Below are 10,157 nucleotides of genomic sequence, written 5' to 3'. Positions count from 1 at the left end.
GTCCCTTCTTTTTTTTTTTTTTTTTTTACTTCCTACGCTCTCGTTCCTGACTCGAGCAGCGTGAAGTGCGTGTCTTTGTCACCGGTGACAATAGCCTGGCGGGGGAGTTGCAGCACCGTCGCTGCAACCCCCATGGACGCCATGGCGCGCAGTCCAACCTGATATCACGCTGAATAACGGAGACTGATAGGCTGGACGCGATCGATTAGGTTCGATAGTGGTTCGCGTGTAGCAGTCGATAATGGGGAACGTTGACGAGGAACTGTTGCTGGACTTGCGAGTCTTCGATTGTGGTATCGGGGGTGTGGAGAATGGAATATCGTCTGTGGGGACGACTGGAAGCTATGGTGATTGAACAGTGTTTCGGGCGTTTGAGGTATTAACGCGCTCACCGCGGATCAAATTTTCATCTTCTGCAGTGACGTGCGAGGGTGCGGATGAAAAAGCGGTATATGCGATAACATCTTTAATTTAAGAAATTTCTATGAGAATCCTAATAGAGAAATCTGTACAAGTGTGAGAGTTTCGTTTACCGATCTCTTTCCTGAACAAAACAATCAGATAGAAAATAAGCAATAGAAAATTAATTTTACCTTCTAATCTGCAAGAAAAAAATATAGTATCCTGCTACGTGTCTTTCAATTATCTTTGCTCTTTTCAATCAGAACGTTATAATTTCTCGTTACCTTCCTGATTGAATATTAGTGCCTTGAATTGTTTCACGCAAACTATGGAAAATTAATATTTTTATCTTTCTTATTTGGAAGCTTCCACACTGGAAGGACAAAAAACCTCTTTCCTCGGTTTCTCCTTCCGCATGGCGACTTTTCGCTCTGGAGGCGACCTTAATATAGAAAAAAGTGTCGTCCCTCGAATTTACGACACCTTCTGCACGACCCCCGAGGGGGACAGCGGGGATTACGGGCTGAAAATATGAAGGGAACGCGGTCGAAAACGTTATCGCGAGGAAGACACCGCGAAATCGTTATCTTTCATTTTTCACCTCATAACGTCGGGACAATGACGACCGGCTCGAAGCATTGTCGTCGAGAAGGCAGCCTGCTGATGTTCCCTTTGCGAGAAAAAAATAAAAAAGAAAGGACAAAGAGGAAAGGAAGAAAAGAAGAGGACACAAAAGGCGAGGGTAGACACCCCGAGAAAGATCTCTAACCCCTTTCCAAAAGGGAGACTACGATTTCCAGGTCTGATTAAAATCTCTCTCTCTCTCTCTCTCACACACACACACACACACACTCTTCACGAGATGAACATTTGAACGCGTATAAGCTGGATGTTTCTTCTGGTTTCGTTTGTTCTGTTCTCCTTTGACGCGACTGGTTTTTTGGTTTTCACGGCAGGGTATGTTCTAAGGATATTGAAGACGCGAAAGATTATGTTTCGCGTGATTATGTCTCCCTCTGTATTTTCCTACGTTTCTCTTTCTTTTGTTTTTCATTTTCTTCGAGACACGGGTGTTGTTTTATGACTTTGATGTTGGTGTACGGCCAAGCTGTATGAAACGTAACGAGGAATCGCTAATTAGCAAAGTAGTTTCCGAATCGCGAATGTTCTGGTAAATGAATTACCCAGTAAGCGTAACTCTTAGTGGATTTTTCGTTGCTCTTCCTTCTTTTCGCGAAATTTATAAAGAATGGAAATTGTGTTTCGTTATTGCGGAAGTTGCAAGAATAGATAATAATATAAATAGAATTACCACGATCGCCTTCACTGATCGACAAGATTCTGGCGCGTTAAACTTACCTCGCTACAGTCTCCCTCTGCTCGTATTTAACTCATCGGTACCATAGCCATTAAATCGGCCTAGAAATAATCGAAAGAAAATGAAATTATTTTCAAGAATGTCACGCATTTTCTTATATCCCAAATGCACGCACAACCATTATGAAAGAAAACCAGGCATCGCCCTTCAAAAATCAACCCTTCAAACGTAACTTCCGCACCTGTTCCAACCGCAACGTGTGCCGATTTCCCTTGCACTCGTTCGTTCGTTTTCGCGAGAGGATCGCGCTCACAAGCATGAGCACCTTAATGCGCACTGAATTATTTACAAGGCGAAGCCGCGAGCGGGCGTCGCCGCGCGTTTCCGCCGTCGCGTCTCTCTCATCAGAATCCTCCTGGGAACCATTGCGCCGCGTCTGTACTCGTGTTACCACGTAACGGATTATCCAGCTCCGGGCATGATGTACAATCTCCATAAATCGACGCGTAAGCGCCACCTTTTTTACCCTGTCCACCCCGCGGAAACGTCCGCCGCGTGGAAAATATTCGTCGCAGGCAAACTCGTGCAAGATTCATACGACCTTGGGACGACACTTGTCACGCTCGATAATCTGCTCGAGATCTCGTGTGTCTTTTTGCATGAACTACTCGTGCGAAAGGACGTCGAGGATGACGGAATTGATCGGGCTAAAAGAAAGATCGCAGTTAGATAGATCGCGTTTGCATCGATTCTTCTTTTGCCTTATCAATGACATCGAATCTTTTTATTCTAAATCTGGCTCCTCTTGCGTATCTGAATTTAATATTAATCAAATTTTACGAGTCAATCGATCTTGGTTTATCGTATTGTTAGTTACATATAGCGCAATGAGAGTCAGATCAAAATAAGATTGTTAGAAGACTGCTGAGAGTTTAGGATCGACTAAATTAATCGTTAAATTAGGCAAAGTTTATGTAGTGATAAGCGAAGAACGAGATTAAAATTAAAATAAAAAATGTAATGAAGCAGTCGTATAGAGAAGCCCAAAGGCAAGAGATAATAAAATACACGCAGGCCACGAATTACAAATTTGATAATAAAACAAATACGATTTTTAAAATACATTTTACGAGTGAAGAGTCACTCGATTATCCTATTTTACTTAAAATTGTGAAACTGTAAAAGAGAAGTCTACAATGATTTGTGATTTGTCAAACCTATCGATATTATTAATTGGTAAATTATTACTAATCACAGCACCACTGACTATCATTTCCAGCGACATACGAACAAAAGGGTATTTATCTTTCATCGATCCATCATAATTATCCTGATTAAACATCGTAAGAAATCCAAGCAACGAACATCTGTTACGTAACAAACACACTCGTGAGAATTTCAAACACTTCACTTCTATCAGACATCCGATAGTTGTTGAAAACGGAAATGAAAAACGAGAAAAAGAGGCAGCCTTACGGCGATTCTACCAGACGATCGATTAAAAGAGCATCTAAGAGACGAGTCGTATTTCCTGCGAACGATAAAAGACGATAAATATCGTGGCCAATCGTGTCTCTTCGTGGTCGCTTCGCTTGGCTTCCATTTGCACCGCTCGTAAAATTAATTGTCCGTCCTCTTCGATCTCCTTTCGCCCGGAGGAAGAGCCGAGCTTTCATTACGGGACCGTTTAAACCGGTGAAAGAACGGCCGATTCTCCGCGATCAGATAGAGGCTAATAGGGACTCGAATTCAGAGATCGTTCCTTCACTTTGCTTCTCATTTTTCTCAATGGGTACGAACTCGAAAGCTACCAACATAGCGGTGCATACTTTCGTCTTTGAGATGAAGTGGTTCCTTTTAAATGAAATTTCTGATGAGAAATTTGCGAATCGTTAGGTAAGTAGTTTATCTTCAGTTTACTTTTGTAGCGTCGATGTGTCAGAGAGTAGCTGAAGAGTCGATGTGGCAGAGAGTAGCTATCGAGATATGTATAATTTTATGTGCTAGACTAGGTTAGATGCGTAGTAGTAATACTTGTATGTGAATATCAGTGTGTAGAAGTATGTGTGTGCGCGGCGTCTCAAAAACAAATGAATGTAAACGGTTCAGTCGGGTAACAGTCCGGTATAGAGACGCGTGCAAGTGTGTATCGATGAATATCTTTGAAATCGTTTATCAAATAAATGTATAACTATTCTAATGTTAATTCCAATTGTAAATTTAGTGTTCCTATACCATTATTTCGGCTATTAGGATCCAAAATTCTCAACAGGATCTTTGCTTTTTCTTTGCTAGTTCGATGCACTTTGTCGAGTTTCAAAACCCGAGGAAATTTAATCAAAGTAAAATAGACAAACGCGAAGATTGGACAAAATCCAAATAATCGTTCGATGGAAACGAGCTGATCGCGATCTTTGACGAAGTTTAGGTAATTGATAGTTGGAAATAGGCCAATCGAATATGGCCGTTTCGTGTTTAATTGAATCAGAGTCGCGTATCGAGCAGTACTTTGATTCGAATCTTCTAATCCGTGGTAGTCTGAAAGAGCTCACTCATATTAACTCATTAAGCGCTAATGAACCTGAAACGATACCCCTCTGTCGGTCGATTCTGCGTTGCAAGGCGAAGAACAACGATGCTTTTGCAGTCGCACGCTTGAAAAACACGGAACCGGCAAAACCGTCGACAGATGCGCGTCTTATCGAGTTTTCGAGTGAAAATGCTATTGAATGGGAGCGAGTCATCGCGGTGAAAATAGCTCGCAGTAATTCTGTTTCTTTCCTCGTTTGTTACCGTCACAGTTTTCTTCCATTTCTTGTCGAAATGTCCAAGCTTTCGGAGAAAGTCTCCTAAGACGATTATAGTTGTAATCTGTAGACTCTCGTTTTTTTTACATTTCCCTAGCACACATGTGCAGTCATCTTCTTTTCTCTAACTTTCCTTCGGCCCGTTTAACGAAAGTAAATAACAAATTTTCTTCGCTGTAAGAAATTAATCAAAATTTCCCTGCCGCGAATATGTTCAACGTTCAACGGCTCTCTCCAACTTTTCAGCCCCGAAATGCACACAGACACACACACAGTTGTATCCATTGCCAATTAACTTCGACCACACTATCGAGGACAGCGTGTGGATCCGCCAATAAGAGGTCGTGCGCGATTAATCTCGGTTCGTTCGTGGATCGAGAGGGCCGTGATTACGCGGCCCCCGATATTACAACGCTCGATTCACCCTCCATAAATTCAACGGTACCATCTATGCGGCGCCATTGCCATCGAGAATGCTTTTTCCCCTTCGAAACGTTGCGAAAGACAGGAGAAGAGAGTTTTTCATCGCTGGAGCGCGACCCTCGAACGGCATCAAACCACTTGTCGTGGAATTCCCGTATAAACAATGAGAAAAACGTGTACCCTGCACCAGCTGAAAATCGTGCAAATAGGAAAAATGCAGGAAAAGCCCGCAGTGCAACGCGCAGGAAGTTGCAAGAGGAGTGAAACAGGCGAGTCGGGGGTAATCTCGATCGAGACGGGCGAAGAAACGTCGCTGTAAGCGTGACGGAGGCTTTCGAGGGGTGAACGAACTAAACTGACTGGTGAACAGTGCGTTGAACGGTGAGACACGTTCGAATTTGTTTTTTGATTAATGGCGCCTTGGACAGGAGGCGAGGGTACGAGGGTGCGAAGTGGGCAAGTGTAGTAGAAGGTTGTTTCGATGTGAATTTTCGACTAGCCATAGTTTTGCAATTTCGAAGCGCTTCCACATCGCTTTCTCCGGGTTACCTGCGAAAGTTGGCAACTATATTTTTGTTAAATCTCAATTCTGTCGCACTTTCGAACGAATTTTGTTAATAAAATTTCACAAGTCAGAAGTTAGTATTACGTATTGGTAGATGATTTTATTACAAATTATTAATATCGCATCAGCAAATTCTCTCAAAATAAAGAAATCATAGTAAAAAGTTTGATGAGACAAACGAGGTTATATCTGTATCGAAGTCTGTTCCGAGCTATACTCCGAAAGAGTTAAAAAAGTTGTAAGATTTTCGTCATGGACCTATAGAAAACATCGTTGAAGAAAAAGAAGAAACAAAAGGATACATACTGAAATCGAATTCTTCCAACACTTTCACGCTCTACCCATAAATCTTCAGGCAAGAAACCATTACAAAGTCGTCATAAAAATATCCAACATCTAGAACACGCGAAGCTTTATTGTTCCCATCTGTGCCTTTCCTCCTAAGAACTTCTAAACAAGGTTTTTTCCATTCCGGAAAAACGTAACCGAGTACTTGGTATAAAGGAAGAAAAAATAGATTCAAAAGGAGGAAGAAGAAGATCAGCAATGGTGGCACGGTTGTGTGCACAAGCTTCTAATTGCTTTCTCGGGACGATTAACGAACAAAGAAGGCACAGTAGGACGGCTATTTGTGGAAACCGGCCAACTGGCTGAGCAGTTACGCTCGACCTTCACTGGCCGACAGCAAAACTCGGGGAACGGCTGCCGGTTTCTCGCGAAGGTTTCTTGCGCCTTCCATCTCGTCCGCCTCGTCCTCTTCCGTGGATTTTTCTACCGGATCCTGTTCCGCCTATATACGGCCGTCGAGAAGGAAACAATCGAGTGGAAAGACTTTCCGTTTCTTCGACTCGAAGAGGAGACTGAATGTTGCACGTGGAATCTTGCGCAGCATTGCTAGAATTTTTAGCTCAATCTAGGCAGAGGATCGATTAGAATTTTGCTAGAATTTCTGGGGAAGCAACTTTCAGTAGAAGGACAGTGAAGTGGGAGTTGAAATATTTTTATGAAAATCGAAGGCGCAGGATCGTCGTCGAACGACAAAGTCGCGTCCAATTTCTAAAACTTTGATACCGAGGTTTCTTAAATGAAGAGATCGCGGATTGACGAACGAAGAAATACGATGTTGAGAAATAGTATAGATGATGGAGATAATATAGACGTACGTATGTGTAAGTGTGATATCTATAGGATAGGATTATGGGGAATCGATCGAACGAAGAGAGTAGCTTCATTAAATTCTTGAGAATTAGGATTCTGGAGTAAAGATTGAAGAGTAACTTAAAGAGAAAATTCAAGTGGGCTGAAATTCGATTTCAGAGCTTGTCGACTTTTGTTCCAAATATTTCGAAATTTCCTGCAACTCCGAACTCGATATCGAAATAAATTAAAAAGGGAGGAATAAAATAAATTTTGCGTGGAAACCGTTTCCTCGAAGAGAATGTATCGCGGAATTATAATGAACCTTACATTGCAATTCTGCGATTTAATTGCTCGAGAGAGAGAGAGAGAGAGAGAGAGAGAGAGGAGAGAGAGATGGGGGGATTCGTTAACGAGTAGTTTTGAGGCTTTCGTTGGTGTATGAGACGAGCGGCAATGAATGAAAGGATAAACGAAGCGTAATTGTGCAAGAGCGAAGATGAATTAAACGCGCGAAAATACGGTGGTGGTACGAAACACGCCGTAAATTGTGCGTCGTTAGCATACAATGAAGGGACACGATACGCAAACGTGTTTTTAATATGAGAAACGAGTACAGGGAATTTCTGGGAAGCTGACTCTTCCGTAATTTCTTTTCCCTTTCCTAAAGAAAAATTTGAGAATGTCGTAATACCCGGTTCGCGGCAATAATATCTCTGTGGTTAGGATTTATAGGCGAAAAGTAGGTTAACAGAGATATTACGATTGCAATAGTAAAAATTATTTCTGTTGCAAGAACTCGAAGTGGAAGAACTACCTTGCTATGTGGAAATCACCGTGGAGTTTAGTACTGTCCCCTTACATAAAATCTCTAACACATATTATTGCTGTATATTTGCTATACACATACGTCGAATCGGTATTTTAAACTTTGCATATTTTAGATATTTTTGTATATTACGTGGATTTTCGTGTGTTTAATAAATTCTCACCAATGCGTGAATATCCATGTTCCAGCGATAATTTCGCATAGAAAAGTATTAATAATTGTTAAGAATTGTGGATCTTAATCGCCGAAATAAAAGTGAAGGAACACTAAGATTACACTTAGAATTCTTATTAAAATAATTTTTGATTTATTTAATGAACGATGTACAGGATTCTCGTCGATATACATTTGCACGCGTCTCAGCACTCTCTTTGTCTCACCATCTTCCATACCACACTGCCAACGAAAGTTACATTCATCTGTTTTTGTGTAACACTACCACGCGGCCAATCTAGTCCAGCACACAAAATTGATAACGTGATAGCATGATAGCAAGATCGATAGCGCACAAAATCAATAATAATATTATTTAACGATGAATATCGTTGCTTTAACCAAATCAGTCCGAAGCGACGATACTCATTGTGCAAAAGATGAACAATTTCTCGATCCTTCACAATGGAATTAAATTCTGCAATTCGTAAAAAAAGTATAAAATCTACCTTCGAGATACCTGTGGCAATTAAGCATGCCGGCTTCATAAAATACAGGGAAAGAAGAGAAAAAAAAGTGCATTGAGAGAAACGCAGGGTCGATCTCGAGGCAATAACGCAGCTGCGTTATCAATCTCACGGGCGAGAGCGCCGGAAAAGCGGCGATCCACGGTTATTTAATAGACGACCGGCTACGAGAGAAAGGGACGATGGGACAATCGAGCGGGCCACGGCCAAATCTGTTCGTTTTCATCCCCGTTCCTCCGTTAATGCGCCTATCTGGACGTTGCAAACTGCCGTTTGTTGCCGTTGGCAACCGTTTCACGCGGTGCAACGTACTACACGTGAGAGGATAAAACTGGAGGACTTCCGGTCGAACGATCGGCGAACGGTTTACGGGTGTGAATTTTTTGGAACCTACAGCACTGCGTTCTTAACTATATCGTGTCAGTTTGTGAAATAGATTAATCACAGAGGGAAATATAATTATAATTTTGGATCCTGTTGTACGACGAAATTACGCAAAGAATAGAAAAGATTAAAGCGAGAAGGAATAATTTCTTGTAGGCAGGCGAAATTTTATTTATAGGAAGCTGAACACTTGCATGTATAAATATCTGTTACAAGTATTCCAACAGAGTCGCAGCAATTAAATGAAAAATACGGTACAAGAAAGATTCTCTAAAATGGAAGAAATAAAAGAGGCAAAAAGCAACTGCGAAGAGAGCGAAAATGAAGAAAAGTATCAAGAACCACCACCGTTAACCGCCCGATCTTTCACTACGTCTGCCATCGCGTACGTGCCTTAATAGCAAGAAATTGAAACCGACTCGCGTAAGAAGCTTACGATAAATTACGCACATTACGTACGGCTCGTCCCTCGCGGTTGGAATTTCAACGAGCCTGAACCAACTCACCTCTCGATCGCTCTAACTCGCGAATTGTTCTTAATTACCAGGCACGTACTCGCGCACGCAATTAGGTTAAGCCTGGTCACGGCGAGTAATCGAGTTCCGTTCACGATTTTTCTCCTATTTTATTTTATTTGAATTTAGTAGTTGCCGGTGATTTTCTTTCGTCGGTGACCACGTGCAATTGAAATAATCGGACCATGGTAAGAGAGTTGCCGCAATTTGTTAAGTATCAACCGTTTCCTCTGTGAAACTCGCGAGGTCGACTCGGTAATTTGAATAATCGCCAGATAACTGGCTGATAGAGTCTCGAGGCAGTCGCGTGAAATTAGCGTTTCCTTGCGGAATTTTTGCTTCTGCATAAGTATATTTGCTCCCGGGTTGATTGATCGTGCTTTAGTCAACGAGTTCTGGAACACGAGCGTTTTGGTAAAAGGTGAACATTTATGGAATTAAAAGATTTTTTGAAGATATATTCGCTGCTATAAAATATTGGTAACAATTAACGATTAAACAAATTTCTACGAGAACAACTATGTTCTTTTCGATTGTACCACGATTTTCAGAATCACCCTGTATAACAACCAACCGACTGCGATCTTCCCTACAACGAAAGCTTCGTAAACGTTCATCGATTCACTGTGTCAATTAAACTTGTGAATTAATCTGTAAATTAATTTTATTTGCCACTGTACGTTCCTACGCTTACCATTCCTAGGGAAAATAGGAAAAATCGTAGCATTCTACTATTAAATACTCTTGCAATTCGTTTCAAAACGAAAGAACACCTTATATACTAACCGATCGCGATCTTCCCTACAACGAAAACCCTACGGACGTGGCCCCACACGTATCTCGATGCCGTCGAAGAAGGACCGTTCTTCGGTCGGTCGACCGGGTGCCTCACGAAATTATCACCCCCACCCAGTACCCTGCAAGTAGGCGTCCCGCGTTTCCCGGTGCCTACGTGCCGGCAGCCAGTTCTCTCAGCCCCGGTGTGCGCACTCTCGACGCGAGTGCAGAGTCCCCTTGCACACTGTTGAAGCACACGTGGCCACGCCGCGGAGAGACAGCCACGGCGTGCTCGAAAAGTCGCCGAGAGAGCACAGGAC

At 42.1% G+C, this 10,157-nt stretch overlaps 1 protein-coding gene across 6 annotated transcripts in view; it reads left to right on the top strand.

Moving 5' to 3' along the window:
- LOC100746477 (protein sprint) overlaps positions 1-10,157 on the top strand; it is a 162,305-nt gene that overhangs the window by 62,397 nt on the left and 89,751 nt on the right. The gene's annotated exons all lie outside the window — the stretch shown is intronic.

This window comes from Bombus impatiens, unplaced genomic scaffold (assembly GCF_000188095.3).
Source record: "Bombus impatiens unplaced genomic scaffold, BIMP_2.2 scf_0010, whole genome shotgun sequence".
NCBI classification, from domain to species: domain Eukaryota; kingdom Metazoa; phylum Arthropoda; class Insecta; order Hymenoptera; family Apidae; genus Bombus; species Bombus impatiens.
The sequence above is the reverse complement of the archived record's forward strand: the minus strand, read 5'-3'. Positions and strand labels throughout refer to the sequence as shown.